This window comes from Lagopus muta, chromosome 1, assembly GCF_023343835.1.
Source record: "Lagopus muta isolate bLagMut1 chromosome 1, bLagMut1 primary, whole genome shotgun sequence".
NCBI lineage: Eukaryota > Metazoa > Chordata > Aves > Galliformes > Phasianidae > Lagopus > Lagopus muta.
The window spans coordinates 88,996,575-89,015,033 of record NC_064433.1 but is presented as its reverse complement, the minus strand read 5'-3'; the positions used below and the strand labels follow the sequence as shown (position 1 = coordinate 89,015,033).

At 37.5% G+C, this 18,459-nt stretch overlaps 1 protein-coding gene across 3 annotated transcripts in view; it reads right to left on the bottom strand.

The window, feature by feature from the left end:
* The window catches only part of EPHA3 (EPH receptor A3), a 219,220-nt gene that overhangs the window by 150,044 nt on the left and 50,717 nt on the right, over positions 1-18,459 (bottom strand). The gene's annotated exons all lie outside the window — the stretch shown is intronic.

Below are 18,459 nucleotides of genomic sequence, written 5' to 3'. Positions count from 1 at the left end.
TTTGATCGTGATTCAAATGTGTCCTTATTACAACCACACACCTCAAACAGAGGGTCCTCACTACAACCACATTTGCACTGTTAGAATCAAGCTGTACTTCAAATATTAAGCAAGATTCAAAGTTCAGCTAGCATTTAAATAAATAAAAAAAAAGGCAGCCCACTAGCTACAGCTGAAATTACTTTTAGTCAGAATAAAATGTTACAAGCTTTATATTTATTTCAGACTTAACTCAGGCAAGATCAACTGTTTTAAGTTGTAACGTAAGGAAACAGAGCTCAGCTTAGCCTAGTTTCCAGTTCTCAAAAATTAATGCAAACTTACCTTTAGAATCTTAGTAATTAAGTTCTTCTGTATACTCTACAGGCTATGTCTCTAAAATAGTTTTTGAAAAATACATTATTATTGTTTTGAAGCTGAGAAGCTTACTTGACACAGAAAAGGAAAGAATGAGTTTTCTATCTGTGAATTACTCATGGACCAGTCCTACCTGGTTTCTGAAGTCTCTTACTGAACAGAACTATTTGCCACTCATGGGAAAATATGAAATCCTACAGGTGTAGTTACAAGTAAACATTTATTATTAAGTCATTCACCATACAAAACTGAGTTACTTAAAAGCATTTTTTTTTCAGCTTTCTCCCTGAATGGATGACTATGACCACTTGTTTATTTTGTTTTTAAGGACATTGTTCTTCAACATCTGTTCATAGAAAAAATTGGCAGTGTCATATATTGCGTGTCATATCATAAAATGAAGAAGCCTTAACACCGGAGTACTAGAATTAAAATACTTCTTACTATGACCAGTACCTATGGCAGGATCATAGCATCATAAAGGCAGAAAGCCCTTCCCTCCCCCCCGTCTAGTCCAACACCCAGCTCAAGCAGGGTCATTTGGAACAGACTGCTTATGATTGCGTCCACTCAAGTTTTTGAACGCCTCCAAGGTAGACACTCCACAACCTCTCTGAGCAGTCTGTATCAGTATTCAGCTGTGCCCAGAGTAAAATGTTTTGTTTTTTTTTTGTTTTTTTTTTTTTTTTTTTTTTATGTCTAAATGGGGCTTACTATATTTCAGCATCTATCCACTGCTTCTCACCTCTTGCTGGGCACTGGAGGAAGAGTCTGGTTCCACAGCTTTTGTGCATTGCCATCGGTCACCTACCTATACACACTGCCAAGATCTCACTGAGCCTCATGATCAATGTTCTATTCTTAAAACTTTATTACACAGACCAAAAAGCTGAACTCCCATAATGATAATAAAGCATATTCTAATGGTGAATATGCTAGCACAACAACAATTGAAATCCTTGCTTCCCTGTTAACCACATACATCCTTTAGGAAAAAAAAGAAAAACAAAACAAAACAAAACACGCAGCACAAATGTTGTTCCACAGCAGCAATGCAGTGTAGCTGGAGAGCAACAGAGCTTAAAACTGAGCTACTGCTTGGTAGAAGTACTAGAGTGAGATGTGAAGTAGACAGAAATACTTATGCTTTGAGAAATCACTGCCATCCTCAGGGAAAGCACACAAAGATTAATTTCTTCCAGGAAAGCATTTTCCCTCAAAAATCACGTCACATCAATGCTATATTTAAGGTCTCAGTTCAACAATCATTCATTTTATGTAGGCACCTTTTGCTGACGGATCTACATATACTGCAGAAAAAACATTCAGAAAGAATGCGGCCATATCATAGTAATATCTGAGTGTGCTCAGTTCCAATTCAAGGAGGTCTGGGAATAACTACCCACAGTGTAGAGGGTGCAGAGCTGATCTGCACAATGAAATTGTCCACACACCCCTGAAGATGTGACTTTAAAAAATGTTATTAAACCAGTAGATAAAAGCAGTATAAATACTCTCCCTTTAATTGAAACAAAGTTTATTTTAGTTCACTATATTGAGCTGACTATACACAAGTTTTATCTCTTCCTGACTAGTTCAGCAGAGTTAAAAATCACAGCCTCTGCATAAGCATACAGCAGCTAAAACACAGCAGCCTACATCAAACCAAAGAGCCAGCAGCGCAGGGACTGTGGGTCAAGGTTACCACACCGGCACCCATGGCCAACAGAACATGCACCATGCCCAAGCTGCCCAAGCTCTTGCCAGGCTTTCAGCCTCTGCTAAGTTCACAAAGCTCAATGTGGGACCTTCCCCAGTCATTTACCCTTATCCCTGTGCAGGTACAGCCTCTGAGCCAGCAATGGTGCAAAAAAAGCCATTTGGATGCCATTGTCACCTCCCACAAAGCTGGATCTATCTACTTAACTGTCTGGATTAATACAAATTGATTTACAATGTTCATCTACTAGATGAAACTTGACAAGATTACAAAAAAAAGCATTTTATGGACATTTAAAACAGCTCACACTGACTCATAAGTGATCATCTTATTCTCTCTTCCATGTAATTTCTCACCATTTCAACATATTTTACACATCCAGTGAGATCCAGATGTTTTTCTTTTGGAAAAGTCTGACTACAATTTCTGTTCATAGCTTTCTTATTTGGCGTGCCTATGCAGGCAGCTGAATTGCTTGACAAAGGGAATGTCACATCCATGTTCTTTATCTACAGGTTGCAATGCACGATTATCACTCCATTAATTTGTATGAAGACCAAATTGCTTGGAAACTACTGTAGATTTCCATATCATTACCACTTACATACACAACAGGATTTCAAATCTATCATTGAATACTGAAGCACCACTGAAGGAAAGGCGCAATCTCAGATTGTGCTAACTTGACCAAATTATTTACACTGCCAAAAACCAATCAATATTGGAGCTAATGCTTTAGAAAGCACTAAGGTGAAAAATAAGTCACTGAAATTCAGGAAGAATGCCTAAAATCAGAATATGAATCAAATTTGTGTAGATTGATGACTTCAGTAAGACTGATGATCAAATTATAGAAACAAGCAGTACTACATCTATGTCGCTCATACTTCACAACTATTCCCAGTAAACTACCACACTGCCATCCCCAAGTCATCTTAATTCTAAACAAACTATGGGTCTGAATTCCTCTTCATGACTTTTGGATACCTAAGGCAGGAGCCAGGAGACTGGCTCACAGCACAGAAAAGTATCTGAGATCCTCAGTGAGAGGTTCTAACTCACATGCTGAGATCACACTGACTGACAGTAGTTGGGGCAGCAAGGATTTTTATTTTGAGAACATAGCTATAGCAGTGAGTGTTGGAAATCTGGTTTTGGTTGTGTTGGTTTTTTAAATTCTTTTCTTAACAAAAGGGAATGAAGAACTCCTAAGAACAGAGTTAGATTATTTTTTCAAAGCACTTCCGTAATCCAGGCAGTTGTCTTCTCCCTGTGACTCCATTGGTGATCTGAGACTAACGATATTTACCTACAATTTTATTTTCTATTAAGAAATTTGTGTGTTATATTTGGCATGATTTGGTGCCACACCATTTTAAATAACATAACTCAGTGATTCTAACTGTGGCTAGATAGGAGCACATCTTGAACTACACACTCACTGTGTGCTCTGGAATACAGGCTGGGAGAACACTGCTGAGAAATCAGAAGAAACAACCTCATGTGAGCATCTTCATGTGGTAGGATACCCCAGTCCTGCAAAGCAAGTTATTTCTAAACAAATAAAATACAACTGATATTTTTCTTGTCGGTTGCCTTTCTCCCTCTGCAAGGTGTTCATATAAGCCACTGCAGAACCATCATTCATTCAAACTCTGCCCAAAAACACTTAACGTTCTAATACTGAAAACTGACCCCACTCTCATCTGCTGGCTTTTAGTATTCAGTACAATTCCTCAGCCAGAAAAAACACCATCTTTATTACACCTTGCTTAGCAATGACAGAAAAGCATGCCTTCCCATGCACACACACTTTCTGCCTTCTGCTACTCATTCAAGCAGTTCCCTTTCCAAAAGGAAAGTTCATTCCAATAGCAGTCTCATGTTTCAGATAGTGAAATGTTAAGAATTTACATGCACTAACAGAATACCAAAGACCAATAATGTCTTTTTTTTTTTTTTTTTTTTTAACTCCCTGACTGCCAGGCAATTACAATAAAAAGAGGTAATAATACGTGACAGAATCAATGAAGCTCAACACATCCTACAGACCTATGTCTCATACTTGGTGCTCAACACAAACTCTGGTGTCTAACAAAAGGTAAAAGTGAATAAAAGTATCTTCTTTGTTGGGAGCACTAAATGCACATACTCTCCTCTCCCTCCCTCTCTTTTCCTACTGCTTATTTTCACAAATCTCATAGGAACTTCAGTCTCCAAAGAATTTAGCTTCCCTGGAAAGCTGTCAAAATTCACCTCTGGGCTCTAAAACCAGTAAGTGGCATCTTCTTCTTTCTTGTATACATACACACAAGTGCATGTGTATCTGTGTAGTTCCATTTCCCAGAGTTTATGCTAAGAAGACAAACACAGGCCACAGTGTTTAAAACCATAACATTAATGCAGACTCTGTGCATTTCTATTAAGTTTTAAGAGGAAAAAAAAGTCTGTATTTTCAAGCAGAGAATCAAAACCATCAAGTCAGGGTTTCACATAATACACGGAACAATGAAATATTCTTAAACTTTATTACACACATTCAAATCCATCAAGTACTGAGATCAATGGTCAGCGAATACTTGAGACATGATGCTGTTTTATAATACTGTTTAGAAATGGTCTTTGCTTCAGTGAGTAATTTTACATGAAATTAATTAAAAAAAAAAAAAAAACCACAAGGAGGAAAGTTACAGCTGACAGTTCACAGAAAACCCTGGTGAGATTGAAGGTGATGTTTCCTAGAACCATAGAATGGTTTGTGTTGGAAGGGACCCTTAAGATCACCTAGTTCCAACCCCCCTGCTACAGGTGGGGACGCCTCCTACTAGATCAGGTTGCTCAAAGCCCCATCCAGCCCAGCCTTGAATGCTTCCAAAGAGGAGGCAACCACAACCTCTCTGCACAACCTGTTCCAGTGTCTCACCACCCTCACAGTAAAGAATTTCTGATATCTAGTTTAAGTCTACCCTCTTCCAATTTAAAGCCATATCCCCTCATCCTGTCACTTACATGCCCTTATTGAAAAGCCCTCCCCAGCTTTCTTGTAGTTAAGTTCCTGATGAAAAGTTAATTCCACTGAAAATAAGTGATCAGCATCACAAACAAGTATTTGCATAGTGTTTTGGTTTTGTTGTTGGTGTTGGTTTGTTTTTCCTCCAGGAAACAACTTAAAAGAGTAGATATATTAAACGTTAATACATCTTTGTCAAAAATAAGTTCATTTTTTGTTTTGGAAAAAATCAAAGTGCAATCAATAAATATGTTCTTCAGCAAAAGAAATTCAGGTCCTATCACATCTTTGTCAAGATGATATTACAACAGATTTTTTTAAATATTTGTCACAGTAATGCTTATGAATCCTTCAGTATTACACAGTACTGTTATTTATCTTAAGTGTAGGGAATTAATTCTGACATAAATCTTTCATTCGATTACTGCATCCAATGCTTGCCAAAGAATCCTTAATCCTGCTTTGGAGGGACAGCAGCCATTAAGTCTGAGTATGAGCACTATCAGAGTTGAAATACTGAAATAAAACCTCACGCATCTCCTATGAAAGATGTCTTATGAGAGGCAAGGCTTTCAGAGGGGGCTGAAAACCAAAGAAATCCTTTTGGTTGAGGAAAAAAATTACAGTAACAAACCAAACCTTTAAGCTCAGCCATTGCTACCACAGACATTTGTATCTTTAGAAAAGAACTCAAATGATCTTCAAGCCACTTCCTAACAGCTTTCTGCTTGTCATCCTTCATAAAGTAAAAATATAATTCATGCTAGGTATGAAACGTCTGATGTACTTGATATCTTGACGACATAAAAGGTAAGAAAAAGAAAGGTGTTAGGCATGAGAATATTCACCATTCATCTAATTAAAAAACCTAACAAACAATAATCAAAGAAACAAACAAAAAATCTGACAATTTGTTGTGTTTGACCTAAAAATCCTTCATCATGATAAAAGGAAATTAGGTAATAAATAAGTACATATTTAAGTTAATATTTATCTTTCTGCATTGCACATTATTCAGTATTCAGAACATTTGTGCGCTGCTGAAGCATACGTTTAGGAAATGCTATTAGAATTTAAAACTATATGAATAACATTTCCTTTAGTTTAATCCTTAGATCGACAGGCTTTTTTTTTTTTTTTTTAACTGTAACATTAAATACATCCATAGTCAGATCATTAGGATAATCACACTTTATATACATTGACCATGGCTCTAACATATTGTATGTGAAGTTCAGTAGAGTATGTATAGGAAAACTAACTTCTCAGCTCCTTGAAAGCAAAAAAAAAGTATTCACAGAGACTTCTACAGACAACAAGCAAACTGTGAGGAGCAAGGAAATCAATCAACATAAAATTTAGCATACATTTCAGAGTAGCTTGAAATTAGAAATAATATCCAAATAACAAATGGAATTTTCCTAAAGCACTGCAATGAAATTTAACTGAATAGAAACAGGAAGGAAGAGCTCTGAAAGCTTTTGCTTAAAACAAAACAAAACAAAAAAAAAAAAAAAAAAACACTCCACAGTGACCGTATTGGAGAAGAATGCAGCCCAGACCAGCTCATCAGTATGAAAACACTGTCCTCATAACATCACCGAAGGCACTGACACAAACCCCATAAATACCACTTAGCTGAGATCAGAGGAAGGATAATGATCAGATTTGGAAGTTTGATAAATTTGGGAAGCACCATAGTAATCTTCCTCTATGCTTTTAAAAATCAATGGAATTACTGCTGGTAGCAGTGCTCTTCCACTGTTTTTAGTGTTATCAAAGTTGCAAACAAAGAATATACACAATGAAATTACCTTTGCTAAACATATAGATCTAAGCACAGACTTTGGTAAAATTTTCCTTAATGCTATTTTAAGGCTTTATCATTTTCCATTAATTAGTTATACTTGTTAAATGAAAAGGCTTCAGTGGGATACCAGGAAGAATGTAATGTTTCAAGGAAGCTGTTTTGGTATAAAACTACATGCAAGAATATTCAATCTAAGATTCACTTCAGAAGTAGCCTCATGTGTTATTCCCCCTTCTGCTCAGTTACATGCTAGCCTTCACATTTGTGTGAGCAGATTAAATATATCCGATGGCACAACACTGTAATTAGGAGATTTTGTTTGTAAACTCAAACAAAAAGCTAATTTTTCCTTATAACTATCCTTAGAACAGTCTCACAATTGTAACTAATTCTGACCAAAAAAACCCACCTTAATTTCTTGTCTGATGTGAGCTCAGGTGAAATGAGAAACTCCTTGAAAGTATCCAGATATTACATTTGACCAACACAAATTCTATGCTAACAAAACATAAACAAAATGTGTTCATTCATCTCACAGTAATGCCGAATAATGTTGAGTATCTTGCAAGTAGCATATTACAATGTATTCTAACACAATTTACATTTAGAAGGGATGTCAAGAGGATCAAGACAACTACTTCTTATTCTTCCTCCAATATTCTACTCTTTCCTGTCCTCCACTCAATCCCCATGAACAGCACAGATATTTTGCATATTTGTAGCCACCACAGAGCTAGCAAGAAGCTAAAGTAAAAAATGCCTCCATGTACTGCAAGGCAGCCCATCTGTCCTCACTGCAAACTGGGGGTTGACTGGAGATAATCAGTGCCCCATGATATGACCAGACAGAGTGAGGTGGAAAGGACCATCACTCCCTCCCTCTGCTACCTGCAGCACTGTCACAGTGGTCAGAATCTTTCAGCATACATAAGCCTCGTTTCTCCAAGGCATGACAAATACATATAGAATTTAGCACAAATCTCAACTCTGTTCTCTCAGCTGGTAAACAAAAATACCAAAAATAGTGTTAGATGCATTAATGCCTCCTTTGCTTTTCAAAATAACAAATATTACAGCAATTGGATTTAGAAAAGCGTGCAACACTAGTTGTCAATACCAAGCACTGACAGTCACATAGTATTTAAGAAAGTAAGAGCATACACACTATCATGGCAAAACTAGACTAATAATTAAAGCAAACTGCAGAAAGAGAAGGCATCTCTTTTTCCTCCATCTCTAATTGCAAGACAGCTGAGTACCTTGTCTTCAGAGTTGTGAGGACAGCTGATTCTCACCCTTCTGCAAGCAAAATTCCCTAAATCACAGTGAGGTTAAAGGGTCACTCAAATGAGAAAAGCATCTGACTTTACCGCTCTAACAGACAACTGAAGCCAGCGCTCAAATGCTGGTTCAGAACTCAGGCAAGGAAAACCTTCATAACTTTATTTTCTCTCAACTTCTTGTCTCCTTGAGAAACAGACTTCAGTTTAATCTATTCTGCAAGTTAACAAGATCTGTTGAGTTCTTCACTCTGTAGTCCCATGGTTGAAATCTGTACTGAACTATCACTCCCAAACAAAGCCTCTCATCCACATACATCCCACAGACTAGGGAAGATTCGCTCTACACATAGCTGTTTCTGGGATGGAAATAAACAGCTGTTTAGAACAATGAGTATTTCAGCAAGGAGAATTTTATCCCAGATGGAATTCACCCAAGACTGTGGACACAGCAATCTGGTGAAAAACTCTGTCTTAGGTGCAAAGTAGAGATGATTTTACACTTTATATTATACATAACACTTGTAGTTACATGGCTCCTGTTATCAATTAGGAAATATTAAGCATAAAAGCATTAGGTTCTCCACCATTACCCTCTACTTCCCCTAAGGCACTGTGGATCTTGCCATGTACTGACAAGTCAGCTTTTACAGAGAAGTGACAGTGGACAAGCAATTCAAGAATAAAAGGAAACCAGATCTCCTCCGAACTATTATTTGCTGTCCAGGTAAATCTGAAGATAGCCCATGTCCACACTTAGGTTTCAGTTTTCTGATTTGTAGAATAGGAAGCAATTGAAAGGGAGATACAGTCAGATACTTGTAATAGCGATGATAATTCTTGAAAGATCTTTAAAACTTAAGCAATCTGTTATTTAGCCATGCTTTAGAGTATACCAACATCATTAAAAAAGCACTTATTACTGTAGAGACGGTGGCTATGTTTATTACTGTTTTAGTAACTACTTCAACTACAGTAAGAGTGATTCATGCCTATACACAAGAGCTGCACCAAAAGTAATGCCTCTTATTTTGGTTTTTTTGGTCCATGACATCAGAGGTGGATGTTGGTGGTATGGCAATAGAGGTTGAACTTTCTGACCAATGTTCCATTTTACATGCAGATCTTATAAGCGCAGCATGCAAGATTTGTTCATCACTGGTGAAAACACATAGCTAACAGTGGTGACTATGTTGAGGTGCTGACTATAGCTGAGAATTTCCTCTATCAAGTAGTGTTATTATTGTGCTCTTTGTATCCAGAAGATAAATTGAAGGTATTACTTTTGGAGCAATTTCTATACTTTTTTTTAAAGCACTAGAACATGGTTTCTGAAGCAGCAGCAAGTGGGAATTTCTAAACATGAAACCACTGCATTAATAGGAAAATACCACTGCAATAGTGGAAGTGAAAAATGTTTGTGGCACACAAACATTTAACAATTTACATTTTTAAAACAATCTCTGCCATTTCTTGATTTGAATTTACCGGAAAAATAATAAACACAAAAATATTTACATCAAAATGCACAGAACAGGTGCATAATGTATCATTTATTTGGTACAGCCGGTCTTTCAAAACAATGTATTTTTACACAATGGCATTTCCTAAAGAAATCCCAAACCACTTCATGTTCTCCTATTGTCATTAACAGAGCACTGACTGTACAGTGAAATTCAGTAGTGTTGTGCTCAATGTAACTGTAAAACATAGCAGCTGGCTGTATTAGAAATGGCATTCTTCCAGGTCTCAAATGTCTTATTTATATACAGTGGAATCCTGCCAGCTGTTTAATATTTAGGGCTAATAAATATAATTGGCAGTACTACTGCACAAGCACATGTAACACAAATACATACAAAACTACTTCTCAACAGAAAATCTTATTTGTTCTTCAGTGATTAAACCAAATTCGGAAGAAAAGTTCTGAGCAAGTTTTACATAGCTTTTTTTTTTTTTCTTTTTCTTTAATCTGAACAATATTTGCTTGTTTTCTAAATACCAAACTAAATGGGAAAAACTATCAGGAATCTTGATGCCAACTGCTCTAATACCAGAACCTTCAAACCAGGGTTTTCCAGAAACCATGAAGAGAAATTGGCAAGGAGAGTGTGCTGCGGTGGAAAGAGAGGAGACTGTCAGGGCAGGTTTCCAGGGATGACCGACTATTCAGAGATCAGTCCAGAAGGGATATACATCCCCATGAGCATGTCCATGGACACGCAGGACCACTACAGTTTTCCTTGAGCAGATAAAGCCACACTGACTGGAAGGTAAGCACAGCTCATCTGAGACACAAATGGGACAGAGATGCCCTATGAGTAGGGTCCAGATTTGTTTGTTATCGCCACTTCTCAGGCAGACATGATGCTGGTGCGGGCACTATATCAACAACTCAGTACCAGACCAGTAGGTTACCATTGTGTGTAGCACTCTTCCTCGGCAAATCCAAAAACCTGGCCCCTTTTGCAGGCAGCCCCATGAACCAAGGATAATTTCAGGCTTTGCGGCCTCCACCATGACCACTACACCTTCAGAACCCACCACAGGAAAGAGTCCTGAATCGCAGAGCAGAAGGGAAACACAGAGATCTCTGCAACAACACCTGGCTTTCCTGGAAACTTACTCCAACTACTTGGCATGATCTAGAGGGAGAACTAATCTAGAAACGGGGAGGCTTAATTTGTGTAAAGGAAACACGGTTAATGCCTCATAAATTCACGTGAGACAACAATTTTATTTGAAAACATCAGACAACTTCCATGACAGATGGAGCCCACAGTCAACTCCATAAAAGGCTGTCTACTGTAATTACCATCAGTTAGAAGAATTTGGTTGTTGGCTTTTTACTTAGTTCACATGCTAATTTCTGACATTCCTCAGCTAAGCAGCATTCCACACTCACACACCTCCACATGCTCATCTTAATATCATTTCTTAACAACTTAGGGAGTCATCCTTTCGTCATTTCACACTTTCACTTGAGACTTCATTTTTGAGTCTAGTTACTTAAACTATGAAGTTCACCATCATGTCTACCAGCAGAAAAATGATTAACAGGCATGTCATCCATTAATGTCATATACTTAACATCCACTTCTTCAGTCTCAGCTCAGCTGGTGCAAACAGCTATAGCAGCCCATTGCCTGGATGTTTCCTCTCACACATCTTTATTCAGCATCCAACCTCATCCCTCCTACAACCCTGCCACATATTTCAACTATGGTAATATCCACAGACCGTACCTCCTCTCCCTTCCCTTAGCTGCACTGAGAGCCTTCTCCTTCAGCCTCTTTATCTGGGTAGAGACAAAGGCTCATATTCAAATCTGGCAATCAATTCTCAGAGCCAGGCTTTATAAAGGTCAAGTACACAAATGGATTCCTAGAAGAAGTAATGCAGCACCCACCTCCCTCATAAAAGCTTATAATCAACTAGCTGAATGTGGGACAAAAGGTTCATAAAATTAAATCAGCAAGTCCCTACAATAGGCCAAGAAAACTCAACATTTTTCCTCCTAAGATTGCCTTGTTCCTCCCGTAGAAACCAATACATACATGCACACACAACCTTCTTATAGGAAACAGTATCTGAAATCCTGTCTCAGCCACTATAACTTCTCCTCAACAGAGCAACTGAAGAAGCAATTTCAATTGCAGAAGCAATTGTGAGATGAACCTGAAAAGCACTGACAGAGTTTTCTTGCACTCCCTGTTTGGGCAGTGCTGCCAAAAACAGCAATAAATATAAATAGTGAGAGTATTACTTTTTAAATCTGGATATCACATAGGGTCTTGAAATTTAAGCACACTGAAGTCACACAAGAATCATTAAGTTCAAAATGCTAAGTAAGTAAAAAGTAACTTTAAAAAGATTATTACTCTTTTGTCAACTGCTGGGTCAAGAGAGTAATGATAATTATCACATTCTTACTGTAATTCTATGGAAATTAATTTTCTCACCATGCAATTAGGAAAAGTTAGTGCTGTGTGCACATTTCTGCAGTTATTTTAATTGAAAAATGTTTAATACAGAAACTAGTAACATCACATTTCATATTTTCCAAAGACAAATTTGCTTCAGTTCAACAAGAAGAAAGTAATTAGACTGGGAATACTGGAGATAGTCCAGATATCTTCTCAACCTCTCGCTAAGTTGCTCTTAATTTCTCAAGGCTCTGAAACAATTATTAAACAATTACTTTTCATATGACAAGCTGGGGATGAAAGACGAACTCATGCCTCATTTAATATGAACAACAAACAAAGTATGTCAGCTAGGCTTTTAATCAAAGACTCTTAAGGAGCTACAGCAGTAGCTCATCTTCATAGTTCTACATTACAGGTAAATCAGAGACATTGGTTTTAAAAATTTACAGTTGATTATTTGAGAAACCCTACACATTGGGAACCGCAAAAGTTAAACATGAAAAGAAGTGCATAGTTGGACATGTAGGGTACGTGTAGGAAAAAAATAGTGAACTATATTCAGGTAAGCTACTGGGCAGCATTCCAATTCAATCTATTTCAATCTTTGGTAAATAAACTCATTAGATAAAATAAGTCAACACCCCACCACCACTAGACTTAAAAAACAAACAAGCCACCTGTTGCTCACACAAGGTTACTCACATCTTGCATACTATCTGTGTACTGTAGACCTAACTCACAGGTCATAGCAAGCCCAAGAAGTCAGTATCTTCTAGGAACTGGATAAATGCAATACTAAATGTACTGTCATGTATTAGGGAAGCTCCACAAAGTACCTTACATCTAAATCTCATTCCATAGGTATATTTATATACTTACTATGTGGGGGGTTGAAAGACATCAGCAGGAACACAAACTTCTGGCCTATAATCACACTGGCAAAATTATTCCATAAGACCAAGTATGTAAACGTGAGGTATATATTTCATTTTCTAGCTTGCTATGGTATAGTGGAACATGATATGCTTTAAGACATACGCTTCACTAATCATTATCCTTACTGCCAATACCTTACTGCAGAGATAAAATATCACACAGAATCATACTCCAAATCTAAACAGTGCTCATTAGCTGTGATGCTGAAAATATTTCTGTAATTTACTTTTAATTATTCACACTTCATTTCTGTGCTATAACTAGCTCGCATATAAAACATGCTCAGTAGTACAGCCCTGCGGTCTTTATATTCAGATTGCCTCATTTTTAGGTTCTGTGGTTAGAAAAACAAAGTTAACCTTGCACCGCTCTCAGTAAGACACTGATTACACACTGTGACAAACGCAAAATGAAAAGCGCTGCGCATGGGAGATCTTTTGTTTATGCTCCCTCCTCTTCTTCCCCAAAAAACACAGCACTAAACAAATGACAGCCAGCTGGGAAGATGTATCAATAAACGTGTGTTCGACTATGTTCTCTGCGCTTGCAATAGCATAGGAAAAAGTTCAGACAAGAATTTCACTGTTTTATTTATTTTGGTGAATTGTAGCTTTAGAGGTTAAAGTTTATGCAGAACCAGAATACAATGAAACTCTCTATTTGCCCATGAGGTAGCCCTTCAGTAGTAACCATATGGCCTTCCACGCTGTCCTGACAATGACCCCAACACTAGTGAGGGAATCACCGCTCAAAGGATAAGAGACAGCCTAACCTTCACACTATATCTCATTCCCCTGGGCTCTTCCTGCCCAAAGGTCAGAAACTGAGTTCCTGTGTCAAATTATTTATGCTTCTGATAAAGAAGACTCAATCTCAGGCTCTGAGATAAGACCACCACACACTTTCTATTTAAGCTAAGCCTTTGAAGTCCTGTAAGCCAGAAGATAAAAATTACATTTGAATATACGCTGTCAGGAAAGCTACCATATGTAGATAACTGCCTTTTTCAATCTTCAGCTTTAGTCATTCACTTCCCAGTGTCCATCTGAACATATTGAGAAAAAATTCAATCCCCCCCCCCCCCCCCCGTTTCTAATCAAGAACCTTAGTGCCAGGAATCCTTGCTGCTGCCAGGACCAAAACACTCTTGTACAAGATGGATGGCACCCAGTGAGAAACCCAGCACATGAAAACATTTGGAATGTGCTACAAGCCACAGGAAACAGAAAAAAAGTTGGTATCGCTACTGATTTATAACCCATGAAATACAGCTAGTAATGCAGATTTGCTGATATGCAATAAAGTTCAAAAGTGCATTTCATAGTTATTTCATATTCACATTTCCCGAGCCAGCATCCTAATAGGCAATATTTTGGGACATGAGAACTGCGACAGCTTGAGCTCCATACACCACTTACAGCTTACAGCAGCAGAAAATGAGAGGGAGGACATAGGAAGCTGACAAAATTCTAAATTCCATCTTTTGAAGGATCAACAAACAAATTATTACTGATGAACCTCTGCAGTACAAGATACAAAACCAAAGGAGTCAGAAAAAAAACAAAATACAACTACTGTTAAATATTCATTTTTATCTTTGATAGCACCAAAACTCATATTTCACATACCAAAATTTCAAGTGGTAAGACTAACAGTTGTCATAAAAATTTTATTTTCCCCCACAGAACAGCCCAAAAATACGCATTTATCTGTCCATACTAAAGTTTGGCAGGCATAAAAAAAAACTAGAAATAAATTAATCAGGATTTCCAACTAACAAAATACAACATAACTTTGAATTTGCTGAAGCATTCAATGCAGGTGAGGCTAAATATATATCTAATGCCCTATAGTTTTATAACCTATGCATTAAGCATTTTGGAATACTATGGCTTGCCAATTTTAAGTGCCATCCCATACTAAATGAAGAATTGCTTCCTGTAATGACACTGTACCTACTGCTCTCCACAAACAATGATACTTACAAAAGGAAAATCATTCTATTGCTGTTAATTACTAATTTCCAAATATTTATGGAAATTGAGTCTTACAAGCCAGTGAAAATAGTAAATAAAGTATGCTTTGATTGTCCTTATTGGAGTGTATCCAGACTTAACTTTAACACTTCATTCACAAATTTGCAGATATTTTGAAAATAAAATCAGAAAACATTATTTACGTATGTATTTACATAACTTTATTAAGACATGATAAAAAAGACTTCGGTGGAAGAAAGCCCAAGAAGATTTTTTAAAAATTCTTAAACACTGGGGTAACATTTTTCATCATAAAGCACACCCTGTATAATCCACACATACATATTTTGTACTGCAATTTCTTTGTTATTAAAGCATTTTGAACTTTGAAAATTCAGTTTCCCATGAAAAGTGGACATAAAGAAGGACAAAGCCTTCTGCTTTGAAGAGACATTACAAGACAGTAAAAGCATGGCTAAATTATGATATATACTAATTTCCACATATATGGGTTCTTGTATTCAAACATAAAACAGTAATTTACATACTAGTTTAGGAAAGATGTTAATCTCACTTGCCACAAATATAGGAGATACAGGTAAGAAAAGTAAACAAAATAGGTTTATACACAGATGCTTGAAGGGTTTGTGTTATCTTTGTGAGGAAACAAAAACATCAACATGCAAAATAGGTGAGTAATCACACAAAGTTCCATCAGGAGACCCCTACAAGCTGAAATCAGTTCATAAAGAATTCAAATGACTTTTGTGAATGATCCCCATTTTTACTGGGATTTAAATGCAGAAGTCTAAGCGCAAAGAACAAATCAGCATGTCATGCTTTGAAGTTTAAGCAAGATGAAGAAAGAGGGACATTAAGCAACAAGAAATTTTAAAAAAGAATTAAAAAAGGAACAAATGTATAAAATCCAATATAAAAGTGGGTACAACTCAGAAACAGCTATGGACAAATGAGGTGAGGAAGGCAAGCCATAATTGAATCAAGTGAGAGACTTAGACACAAGCAAAGCATGCAGTGCAAATGAAGATGGCAGTGCATACAAGAGCTACTCTCAGCAACGTGGAGGTGTGGGAAGCAAGCGGAAAGACCCCGATCTGCAAGCAGATATAAGAAAAGGCCACTGAAGACAGTGAAACAATTGCATGCAGTATTCCAAAGTCAGGAAGGCAAGTTCTAATTAAACCCAAAGTCTGTGAAGGTTACAGAATACAGAGGTAATGCACTCACATTCTTCAGAATTGAACTGTAGTCTGATTACAGAAAACTGGATACCTCCACATGCAGAGCATGTAATTCAGATAAGAATGAAGACCTTGCAATTCTCAATGTGGGACATATTAGACATTAAGTTGTTCGAGTCTTTTTCCAAAATTGTCTCACACAGCATTCTAAGGGATTATTTAAAATTCAGTTACTTCCAAGACACTGTCCTTCAGAAATAACCATTGCCTGATTACTTCAACAGCAAGCTAAAACTAAAAAGCACCAATCAAAACGCATTTCCAAAATACTTTTCATCTGATGTTTTTTTCTGTGAAGATCATAGAAACGTGCATGTGACCACCATGTGGAAAACTGACCAAACTTGCACAGTACACAGGAGAGAACACAGTTCTACAACAGCTTATCTGCCACTCCTACTTTGCCCACATCCCACCTTTTCTTCTTCAGGAATAGTTGGCGTGAATTCATCTATTAGAAGTCATTCTTAATCATTTTGATAAACATCTGCAATGAAGTGACTGACTTGGTATCCAAATCACATAGCTTCAGGCTCTGTATGCTCCCAGTCACATAGGGCATGACAGCTCCTTGCCCAGCTTTAGCAGTCTGAGCTGTTGAGCTCCCACTAGGCATTCAGAACAGCCTTAGCTGGGACTTACTGTTGCACCTGCCTGACCTTTTTAAGTATAAAAAGTGTAAGACTGGGATTTGCCTATTTTAGACTACTATCCCTGTGATACTGGGCATTATTCCATATACTACAGCATTTGAACACCAAGTAACCAAGAACTTTACTTTAGCAACCTTTCTCCCCCCCCCCACCTGTCCCTATTAATGATCCCACCACTACTACGATACTCTGACAGGGACACTCCTTGAACTAAGAAAACACTGAGAAGCTGCTGAACAGCTTATGCAGCAGAATTTAAAGCTGAAATCACATTACAAAGTTACTCCAGCCACTTTAGTTTCAGAGGAATAACAAAAAGAATATCAGGGGTTTTTAATCTATCATTCCCTAGAACTTAATTAACTATGAGTTTACTGAATTCCCATCAGCACAGTGCTGGACCTAGTCCTGAGGGTAACACTCAAGGTGAAATCTTTTGAATTTCCAATGCCAAGACATCAGTATCATCAAAAGATCAGAAAAAATGCAAAATGACAGGAGCGAGCAATGAGGAAAATTCCACAGCGCTTGCATGTGTCATGTGCATCATAGTTTAAGGCTGGATTCACAGTGTAAAAGACATAAGGAAAGTCAGCTGAATCAAAAGAAAACTACTATCTAATACTGTACAAGTTGACGGGTATGACACTTGTTAGGTAGCCAGAGGTCAAACTAGTGAACAGCTTTAGCACCCTCTACTTTCAAAACATGCATTATAAGAATTTCAAATGAATTTTTAAATTCACTTAAAATTTTAATGGCTTACAAAATATCAACAGCAAGCACTGTTTAAGTCCGGTGAACCTCTTAGGAGAATGAAATAGTAGAGCTCTAGCAATAATTTGCAAGCATTCTACATCAATGAACAAGGGGCACACCTTATCTGCTCAGAGACAGTTAGAGAAGCTGCCCTAAGGTATGGTCATCAACACGTAATGAAACATGCTTGGAACTTTCAGCAAAACTTGGTTCCCCCATTCATCACCAGTTCAGCATGACCCAAACATAAGCAGCTACTTTTGGTAATACACATAGGTCCACATACTTCCTTTCTGGATTGCTTGCTCTTCCACACTGATCTCCCTCAATACACAGCAGTAAAGCGTTGATAACAAGTCCAGAACTGCTGGTTTCCTGCATAATTTAAAGAGCGACCTCATTCCCAGTCTCAAAAGAGCACACTGTGTCTGACACAAATCATTTGACCGTGCAAGACAAGTTGTGGGGTCCACCTCATCAGCAGCACCAGCAAGTACAGCACCAACCTCAGTAAAACAGTACCAGACTGCAGGTGATGTAAGGTTAGATTTTTAACTTGGTAGCTGCACTTTACAGCATCTGTATGCATACAGGTCATAAAGTTGTTCCTTCAAATTACGGTAAGAGAGCTGTGATCTAAACCGTGGATGAGAAACGAGAGTCTGTACAGAATACCTGTGCAGGGCCATTTGTTACTGCATAAAAGTACTTTCACAGACACCTCTGATCTCTTCGCCACAATCACTAACATTTTGTGTTTCACAAGT